At 39.6% G+C, this 10,470-nt stretch overlaps 1 pseudogene; it reads left to right on the forward strand.

Annotated features, from left to right (window-relative positions):
* The first annotated feature begins 8,256 nt into the window (after window positions 1–8,256).
* On the forward strand, window positions 8,257–10,006 carry LOC128745942 (kinesin-like protein KIF23; annotated as a pseudogene).
* The last annotated feature ends 464 nt before the right edge of the window (window positions 10,007–10,470 follow it).

Consider the following 10,470-nt stretch of genomic DNA (forward strand, 5'->3'; position numbering starts at 1 on the left):
CGCGGAACCAGAGGGGGCATAGACGTTGCAAATTGTTGTATTTTGTACTCTCAGGGCTAGGAGACGAGAGTCTAAACTTCTTTCAACATGGGTGGCCTGGATGTGTTGTTTCAGTGCGATAGCTGTTCCTCTTCTCGCATTATCCACATTGAAATGAATTGCGTAGCCAGGCAAATGTAGTTGTTGGCTACTTCTTGTAGGCATATGATATCAAGGCTTTGGCTGTTGATAAAAGTTTGAAGCGCGTTCAGTTTTGTGGGGTTCGTGATAGTACCGATGTTGATGGATGAGATATTGTACGACGTGAGAGCCATTTCAGATGTTAATCTTCTTCTCTTCCGTCCTCTTCGTAATTTCGGCGTGTTTTTCTATTGTTTGGTCGTCCTCGGCTTCGTTTGTTAGTGAGAATAAAAACTTCATCTGCTCTGATGTCGTTATCGTTCTCATCCTGTATTTGCAGCTCAATACTAGGATCTATAATAGCATGCAGTGGTGTTAGGGAAGACGGCGAACAATCTTCAGTCGAATGTGGTTGCTGGCACGAGGACGTAGAACCAGTTGTTTTCTGGTGACTTGTGTGCGTTTTAGAGCGCGCGAATTCACTGTTGTTACTGACACTTATTGGCAATTCTAGGGAGGTAGCTGGAGGTACCGGTGGTGCAGCGATAGTCTTTTGACCTGCTGGTTTTTTGTTAACTGGTCTCAAATCGTTTATTTTTCGAGGTTGTTGACCGGTGGTTGACCTGTTGGTTTGTATAGTTTGCTTCGTAATACTTGCATAGCTTTTCTGGTATAACAGTTTTTTGTTTTGAACACATGATATGCCATTATGCACCTGTTCTTTGCAGTGTCGGCATGACTGTAGCTGGCCTTTGTAGACAACGAGCGCTTGCTCTCCGTCGATAGTGACCCATGAGTCGATGTTCCGTCTAACTACCATCCGGACAGACCATATGCCAAGAGGTATGCCTTCACAATCGTTGCTATCGCCCCATGACACTTGTCGGATGGAAATAATTTCACCGAACACACTTAGAAATTCGGCAACTTTCCCTGCCGATACATCTTCAGGGAGGTCATAGACACGCACTTCGACACTACCATCTTCTAGCGTGACCCGTAACTTGTACTTCTTCCCTTCACACTCCATTTCATGCTTCCCGTCATGCTCGTCCACGACTTTTTGCGCGATTGTTAGGTCGCTAACTCTAATAAACGCACCAGCATTACCTCTGTGGCACTGGAGTCTTTTGACGTAGGACTACGTCTTACGGCAAGTTTTGAGATAGGGTGTCATTCCAAAAAATCGAAAAATGCGAGCGTCACGAAAAATGAAAGGTTTTGAGCGCTAATAGCTCTGCGGTTTTCCGATCGATTTTCAATATTCTTACACCAATCGATCGGAAAATCTTCTAAGAATTAACCCAAATGAAGAAAAGTATGGATTCTTGATGTTGAACTATTGAAAAACTGAAAATAATGAACCTATGTTTTACCAGAATTCTCGCTTCGTGATTGGTTGGAAGGCTCTTTACGATGATCTAAACCTATACCAATTTGATATCTGTGCTTGGGGAGTAAGTCAAAACAAGTGACAAAGTTTCCTCATTTCAACTAGCATTGGGCGATACTGTATCTGTATCGAAAAAATCGATACTTTTGAGCCGATACATCGATATTTTGGATCGATACTGAGAGTCCCGATACCGGCCAGTATCGATGCTAAAACGACGATATTTGTATCGATACCTTTATAGTAAATGCTAGAGAAACTAAAATACTTTATTTATCCTAATGCGATGTCCATTATATTATATGTCCACCTGCATAACAATGTTCCGCCAACAAACTCGATCCATGGCTGTCCGCCTCCAATTTCTCGAATGTCCCACACTTTCCAGGACTTGCTCCATTTGGTCTAATCGTCAAGCACGCTGCGTACCTCTGCGCCTGGTACCAACCGAATTCGAGGCAAACATCATTTTTACGGGATTGTTTTCCCGTATTCTCACCACATGTCCCGGCCATTGTACTCTTCCAGCCTCAGCAACTTTCTGAATACTGGGTTGGCCGAAAAGCTGCGCCAGCTTGTGGTTCATGTTTTTCCTCCATAGACCGTACTCACATACACCAAAAAAGATGATCTTAAGCACACGACGTCCAAAAGTGGCTAGTCTCCGTCGAACATTGTCCCCGATTCGTGCCCGTAGACTATCGGTCTTATTTGCGCTTTGTACATGGTACATTTGGTACAGGGATGAAGCTTGCCAGATTTTAGGGTCTTGTAGAATCCGTAGTAAGCACGACTTCCGGCAAGAATACCTCTGCGTATTTCTCTGCTGCAGATATTATCCGACCACCTCGAACTCGTAGAAATTGAAACAAGAGGTGTACCTAATTAATGCGGCAGCTAATTTTTTTTCGATAAACTCTGCAAAAATAGATGCATTCCTAGTTCCAGTCTTAAATCAAATTTTAAGTAAAACTTCAATTTCAATTTGAAATCTAATTTAAAGTCGGATTTCTTGGGCGATGTAAAAAAAATCAAATTCAATTTCAAATCCTATTTCAAGTCCAATTATAAGTCCGATTTAACTCCAATTTCTGGCAAAGTTGTAAGTATAATTTCTAGTCAAATTTTACATCCAGTTCACTATTAGTTACTAGTAAAATTTCAAGTTCTTTATTATGTCCTATTTCAAGTTCAATTTCATGTCTCATTATAATTCCTATTTCATGTGTAATTCCAAGTCCAATTTATATATTCTAGTCTGAATTGGTCCAAACTTGAGTTTAACTTCGCGTCCAATTTTAAGAGTGATTTGAAGTCCAAATTCAAGTTCCACTTCAAGTTTAATTTTAAGTTAAATTTAAAGTCTTACTTCCAGCTCTATTTAAAGTAAAGATTCAAGTTGAAATTGATTCAAACTGAAGTCCAATATCATTTGATCATCAATATCAATTTGAAGTTCAATTTTAAGCATAATGCCACGCTCAATTCGAAGTTAAATTTCAGTTCCCATTTCAAGTTCAATATCAAGTTTAATTTCAGGTTCAATTTTAAGCAAAATTTCAAGTGCAATTCCAGCTCCGATTTTAAAATTAATTTCAAATGCGATCAATTAGACAACTCGCAAGTTGCTGAGTGAAGCTCTGCTTTCCTCAATGAATACGCTAGACCGTCAATGAAGCCGCAACTGCGTTGTTAAGTGAAGAAACCCTGAGTGCATGAAATGACTTTTGACGGAAATGAACTGGAAGGGGTTGATAAATTCATAAATTAGGGATCTCTGGCAACCGCCGTCAATCATACGAGTAAGCAGATTCAACGACGCATTCTAGCTAAGTCAGGTCTACTTTTCCCTTCGTAAGTCATTTATATCAAGAAGCATAAACCGTACGCAAAATATAAAAGCATTTGCTAGCGCTTGGCTGAGTGGTCGATTTCTGGTCGGCCCGGCCGGTTTTTCACTTGCAAAGCCGGTGACCGATCAATCATGCAAAAAGTCGGTTTACCGACTTAAGAAAACGGATTTGTACTTTTTGTCCGATTTTTAAAATTTATTTTTCATTTCCATCATTCCACTAGATTTTCTAATAAATTTTGTAGCAATCCTGAGCAATTCGTTGCAGTTTCCGGTCAAGAGTTTAAAACCGCAGGCCTGACCAGTTCGACATCAGCCATTATTTCGTTCCTAACGAGATTTCGTATGAGAACGAAAGAGAATCAACAGTAGTAAAAGCGCACGCATATAATTTTCTAAAAAATTAAGCTAAATAATAAACAAAAGTGTGGTTTTCGTTGCACCCTGTCAGTGTATCGATACCGATATCGATACCACTGGTATCGATACTTGCCGCCCGATATTTCAACGGGATCGATACCTTTACAAAAATTGTATCGATATTCGAATATCGATGCTTTTCGCAGTATCGCCCAATGCTAATTTCAACAAGATTTCTTAACACCGCGGTTCAACCTATACCATTTTGATGTCCTTGCTTGGGAAGTACGCCAGAGAGAGTGACAGAGCCCCCTCGTGCCAACAGATTTCTTACGAACGCGATTAAACCTAGTCCAATTTGATGTCTGTGTTAGGGAAGTGTGCCAGAAAAATGACACAAGTTCATTGTCTCAACAGATCGCAAATTCTTTACTGCGAGACGATTAAACCTAGGCGAATTTGATATCTGTGTTGGAAAAATGTGCTACAGCTGTAGTGTTCGGTTATAATACGACTCTGTATGAATACGCATGCTTGCCGTTTCATTAGAAGTGTAGTGGAAAGATGTGCTGTTGATAAAATAGGATTGAATTGGTAAAATCCCTTCAACGTGGGAAACCATGGATAATAAAAACAATCTTTAATTTCTTGATTTTGTTAAATTGTTTTCAAATGCACAACCTGTTGAGAATTGAACGTATGCAATGTTACTACTTTGATAAATGTTACATACAACGCATGTAGCATGTACATATGTTGCACATAGCATGTATACATGAAGAATCGAATGATTACAAGCATGAATACATGCTACTATCACTACAAAGAGACTTACGTAGTCCTGCGTCACTTATATATGCGGTTGTGTCTTGTACACAACCCCTCTGATTTTTTATATCTTCTCTTTTCAATCCAAGATTCGACTGACAGAAGTCGTAAATTTTTTCGATCGACGGCTTTACAGCGAATTGAGAAAGATCTATCTTAAAAGTATTTTCTCGCCTCATCGCGGAACTCTTCACACGCGATGTGGCCTAGAAATAATATAACGACTTATACGATAACTGCTTCACTTATGATTTGCGCAATCGAAGAATACGTCTGCACGTTTCAGAAGCTAGCAGAAGAATAAGGAATACAAGAATACGTATACGCGGTTTGTTTGCATCTCCAAATTTTTTTTCACTCGGAAAAATTTTTCACGATGCACACAAACTACTAATACAGTCGCACATTAGCAATCCTTATAGAGATTGCTGACATTTTTCGACGTACACGTATACGCGATTTGAATTGATCGCGAATTTTTTTTGACGTAGGGCTACGTCTTACGGCAAGTTTTGAGATAGGGTGTCATTCCAAAAAATCGAAAAATGCGAGCGTCACGAAAAATGAAAGGTTTTGAGCGCTAATAGCTCAGCGGTTTTCCGATCGATTTTCAATATTCTTACACCAATCGATCGGACAATCTTCTAAGAATTGACCCAAATGAAGAAAAGTATGGATTCTTGATGTTGAACTTTTGAAAAACTTAAAATAATGAACCTATGTTTTACCAGAATTCTCGCTTCGTGATTGGTTGGAATATTCTTTACGATGATCTAAACCTATACCAATTTGATATCTGTGCTTGGGAAGTAAGCCAAAACAAGTGACAGTTCCCTCATTTCAACAAGATTTCTTAACAGCGCGGTGAAACCTAGACCATTTTGATGTCCTTGCTTGGGAAGTACGCCAGAAAGAGTGACAAAGCCCCTCGTGCCAACAGATTTCTTACGAACGCGATTAAACCTAGTCCAATTTGATGTCTGTGTTAGGGTAGTGTGCCAGAAAAAATGACACAAGTTCGTCGTCCCAACAGATCGCAAATTCTTTACTGCGAGACGATTAAACCTCGGCGAATTTGATATCTGTGTTGGAAAAATGTGCTACAGCTGTAGTGTTCGATTATTATACGGCTCTGTATGAATACGCATGCTTGCCATTTCTTTAGAAGTGTAATGAAAAGATGTGCTGTTGATAAAATAGGATTGAATTGGTAAAATCCCTTCAACGTGTGAACCATGGGTAATAAAAACAATCTTTAATTTCAGTAAGATAGCAGGAAAGTAATAGTTTATGTTCTTGATTTTGTTAAATTGTTTTCAAATGCACAATCTTTTGAGAATTGAACGTATGCAATGTTACTACTTTGATAAATGCAACGCGTGTAGCATGTATATATGTTGCATATAGCATGTATACATGAAGAATCGAATGATTACAAGCATGAATATATGCTACTATCACTACAAAGAGACTTACGTAGTCCTGCGTCACCTATATATGCGGTCGTGTCTTGTACACAACCCCTCTGATTTTTTCCATACCGAAATCATTTCCCAATGCTCACAAACCACCAATTCAGTCACACATTATAGCGAATTCATAAATTAACCTGGGTTCGTGCTAACTCGAACCCGAAATTTATGAACGATACGGGCAGTTTGACAGATCGACCCGTAAACCGTAATGCTAGACAGTTTTAACCTGCGCTTCAAACTGAATGCTGTCAGTTTAACCGAAATGCAATCTCGGTTAATTTATGAACGCTTTGACAGCACTTCGATTAAAACTGAGTGCTAATCGACCTGAGCCAGGTTAATTTATGAATTCGCTATTAGTAACCCTTCTGGCTTTGACAGCTACAAGATCGTATCTAGTGATGTCCAAAATTTTCAATTATTCGATTACCGATTAATCGGCGAGCGTTGTCTGCACTAATCGATTAATTCAACTATTCGTGCTAGTGGTATTCGATTAGAAATATTCGAATATTTCTTGCAACAATTCGATTAATCGAACGATTATGAACGATTAGTGGCCATTATTCGGGGATTATTCGCATTCACATTATTTCCTTTGAACTATTCGATTAATTCTACTACTCGTGCTGGCAGTATTCGATTAAAAATTATTCGAATATTTTAATAGTTATTCGATTAGTTGAATTAATCGAACGATTAACGGACATCGCTAATCGTATCGAAGAAGGTGGAAACTTTTGTAAAACATTTAATACGGGTAAATATTGCGATTATTATCTAAAATTTTTCTTCTGTCGGTTTAGTTGTGCGCCTAACAGTTGGGCGCAGCTCTGTTCTGGTTACTCGCAGTCAAAGTATCTCTTTTACACTCACACACTGTGTTACCTGAAACTGTCAACGCTAGAGTGATGAGAAAAGCAACAATATTTCTCTCTCGCTCATCAGCTGAATGCTACTGTGTTACCTGACTCGCTGCGAATATGCGTTGTGTTCGCGGGATCGTGTTGGTTCGAAAGGTTTCGAAAAATATCGCCCTTGTATCGAAAATATCGTTAATTTTGATCACTAAAATTAACGTACTTAAACGTTATATTTCAAGTGCCAGTAGTACGCAATAATTGTATTGTGAAACTGAATTGTTATTTATGTAACTTTTTACAAATTAAATGCAATAACAAAAGCACAACTTATAAAAAATCGTTTGTTATCGATATTAACTGCATATGCGTTATAAACGAATAAAACGTATGGTTACGTTTTATTTCAATAATACGCATATTCGCAGTGAGTCAGGTAAAACAGTATGGTAGCTTGATTCGTGTTTGCCCGTTCAAACATGGACAAACTTTTTACAAACGCAATCAGCATTTAAATTTTATCATTTGCGGTTAACGTACACACTTAATTTTGATTTTTGCTCTCGGTAAAATTTCATGCCGAATTCAACGGTAAAAATTATTTTTAACGATATCTCGTTAAAAAATAACATTTTACATCATCTCGGCAATTTGGTTTCACGTACTTCAGTAATTATTTTCGAAATGCCGATAATCGTTAAAAAAATGTGACGAATATTCCGGTTTTCTTCATTTTACCGGAATCAGCAATAACAAATACCATTTCTCGGTGAAACCCCAACTTGCTTTGCCATAAATCGGTAAATGCACGGGAACTTTTTTTGTTGCAGTTTTTTGGCGGCAAGCGGCAACACGACAGCGAGAAATGTCAAACATTTTTTCGTTCGTCACTTGGTCAGCCAGCACAGCCAGCGTATTTCAATATTTTTGTTTCGCATTTCGTTAGCGATTTCGTTTTCGTTGTATGAAAGTGCTTTTAATGATAAACCTGTATTACATTCTAAATCGTTACAACTGTTTCAAAAATGAAGACGATGTAAGTAGAAAAAAATTTTTTATCCCAAAATCACAAACCCGATAAAAAATATTTTAAAACGACATGGCTATCACGCGGTTTACAAAAGTAATACTACCATACGTGATTCACTGTGCAACGCGAAGGATAAGGTTCCTACCAAAGATAGGTCAGGAATCTACCAAATCAACTGTAAAGACTGCCCGTCAATATACATCGGCCAAACTCGTCGTAAAATCCAAGCCAGGATAAAGGAACATAGGAATGCAACAGAGAACAAACGCATAAACGACTCCAGTGTGGCGATGCATGCCATTAGTCTTCAACATCAAATAGACTGGGACAGTGCAAAAATGTTAAAAAATGTGAGAAAATCGTCACACTTAAATGCCTGGGAGTCTATGCAAATATCTACAGCTGAGCAACCGCTAATGAACGAGGACGATGCTCCAATAATATCGCCGCTCTTCAGTTTGACTAAGTTAAGGATGTAAATGCTCCATCTCTTCAAGATAATCAGTTGGACATCACCCCGTTGATGGGAAACATATTTCCCGAAACCGGTCGGTTTAAAAGGTAAACTACCCGTTTGTAAGAACTATTAGTGTTATGTCCCGTTCACTAAATATTGAGAAAAAAATTGTTTTATAGAAAAGTTATTTCAAATTTGGTTATTTGTTGATAGGCGGCAAAAAAACAACTATCAAGGTGTTCCCAAGGGCAGCGCCTCTATCAAGTCGAGGAAATTCTGGCAACAAATTGCCAAGCAATACTCAATACAGTTCACGTCTACTGTCGAGCTTGTCCATTACCGTGCGAATCCGATCTTTGGTGTCTGCGGGTGGCCGCTCACAATATGGATGTCTTAACACCGCCCGAAATTGTAATCAACTATAAGATTTCAAACCCAAAGGAAACCTAATACCTATTCCGGCACGCATTCGAATCGGGTGCACCGCAGCACAAACTGTGCTCGACGGTGGCTCAACCGTTGATTGAAGCGCTGATCCGTATGAAGAATGGGCTGTTCTTTACCTATGGAGTAACAGGCAATGTGAAAACGTATACCATGACCGGGGATGTTCAGTACCGCGGCATAATGCCGCGCTGTTTCGGTACCCTATTTCGTACCATCTTGGATTATCGGGCGAAGAAGTTCGTTTTCAAACCGGACCGGCTGAACGTGTTCGACATCCTGCCGGAAACGGATGCCATGCACTCCGGATGAATCGAATGAAGCGAAAGGACACCGATCCGAAGCTGGCGTCGAAGGCATCGGCCGAACCGTCCGAGGTTAGCGGCTGAGCGATAATATTTACTCCGTTATTATTACATGCGTTGAGGTTTATAACAGTTGCGTGTACCATCTGCTCGAGGAAACGACATTTCAGAAGTGAGGCTTTGGAATCAATTTGGTAGGAGTTTTATGATATTTTATTGTTCTTTTTTTAGGACGATGCAAAGTAAAATGGTTCGAGAGGATGACAGCCACAACATGTTTGTGCACGATGTTACGGAGCTTGACCGTTCAGGACCGGGCGAGCATCACCATCAATCAGCTGTCGCTGGTAGATTTAGCGGGCAGTGAGCGTACTAACAAGACCGGTCAACGGCTGCGCGAGGCTAGGAATTTCAATAACAGCCAGATGACGCTGAGGACTCCCTTAGAAATACTGCGTGAAAATAGATCGGAAGCTCTAAGAAGATTCCATATCGTGATTCGAAAATCACACACCTGTTCAAGAATTATTTTGATAGCGAAGGCCAGGTACGGATGGTCGTTTGCATCAATCCGAGTGCCGAAGATTACGATGAAGCCGCGCAGGTGAAGGTTCGCGTCGGTTTGACGCCGAGACGACGCAAGGCGAACCCGCTCTATATAAAGAACTTACGGAACTGGAAAAGCGCTATCAAGATACCGCAGGTAAAGTAGATATTAACTTGGAATTAGTTTACAGTCTGGGTTCGAACTTCCCAGACGTGAGGATGGATGAGCAGGAATCGCAGCAACTTATCAAGGCCAAATGCGCCTTTTTTAAGCGAAAATTACTGTGCGATGAATTTGATGCGCGGCAGGATCAGTTCCGAATGAATCAGCTCTGATGAAAACATATATCGCTCAGACTCACTCCGAAGACAGTCATATCAAAATAGTTTTTCATCCGTAAAATAAATAAACAGTGGGAATGAAAGCAAAGTTTTGTTTTTTCCCTGTATGGTAATTTTTGGTATTTTCGAAAAAGTAGTTTTAGTTTTTTCCGAATATCGGCAGTAAATAATACTGATCATTCAGCAAAATTAACTGACAAAATCGGCAAACTTAATTTAAAAATACAGCGGATCTCGGTTAAAAGCTACCGAGTGTGTCGGCATGTTTTACCAGATCTCGTCAAAAAATTACCGAGCGCGTAGGTAAAATTTGCCAGATCCTCTTTAAAAAACTGCCGAATAAGTCAGTATATTTTGCCGAAGTTCTCAGTATATTTTGACAGTTTGATATCATTTGCGCTTACCGAGTGATCAGTAAACGTAACTTTTGCCGAGAAGGTTACCGAGAGCTCAGCTGT

The sequence above is a fragment of the Sabethes cyaneus genome, chromosome 1 (assembly GCF_943734655.1).
Source record: "Sabethes cyaneus chromosome 1, idSabCyanKW18_F2, whole genome shotgun sequence".
NCBI lineage: Eukaryota > Metazoa > Arthropoda > Insecta > Diptera > Culicidae > Sabethes > Sabethes cyaneus.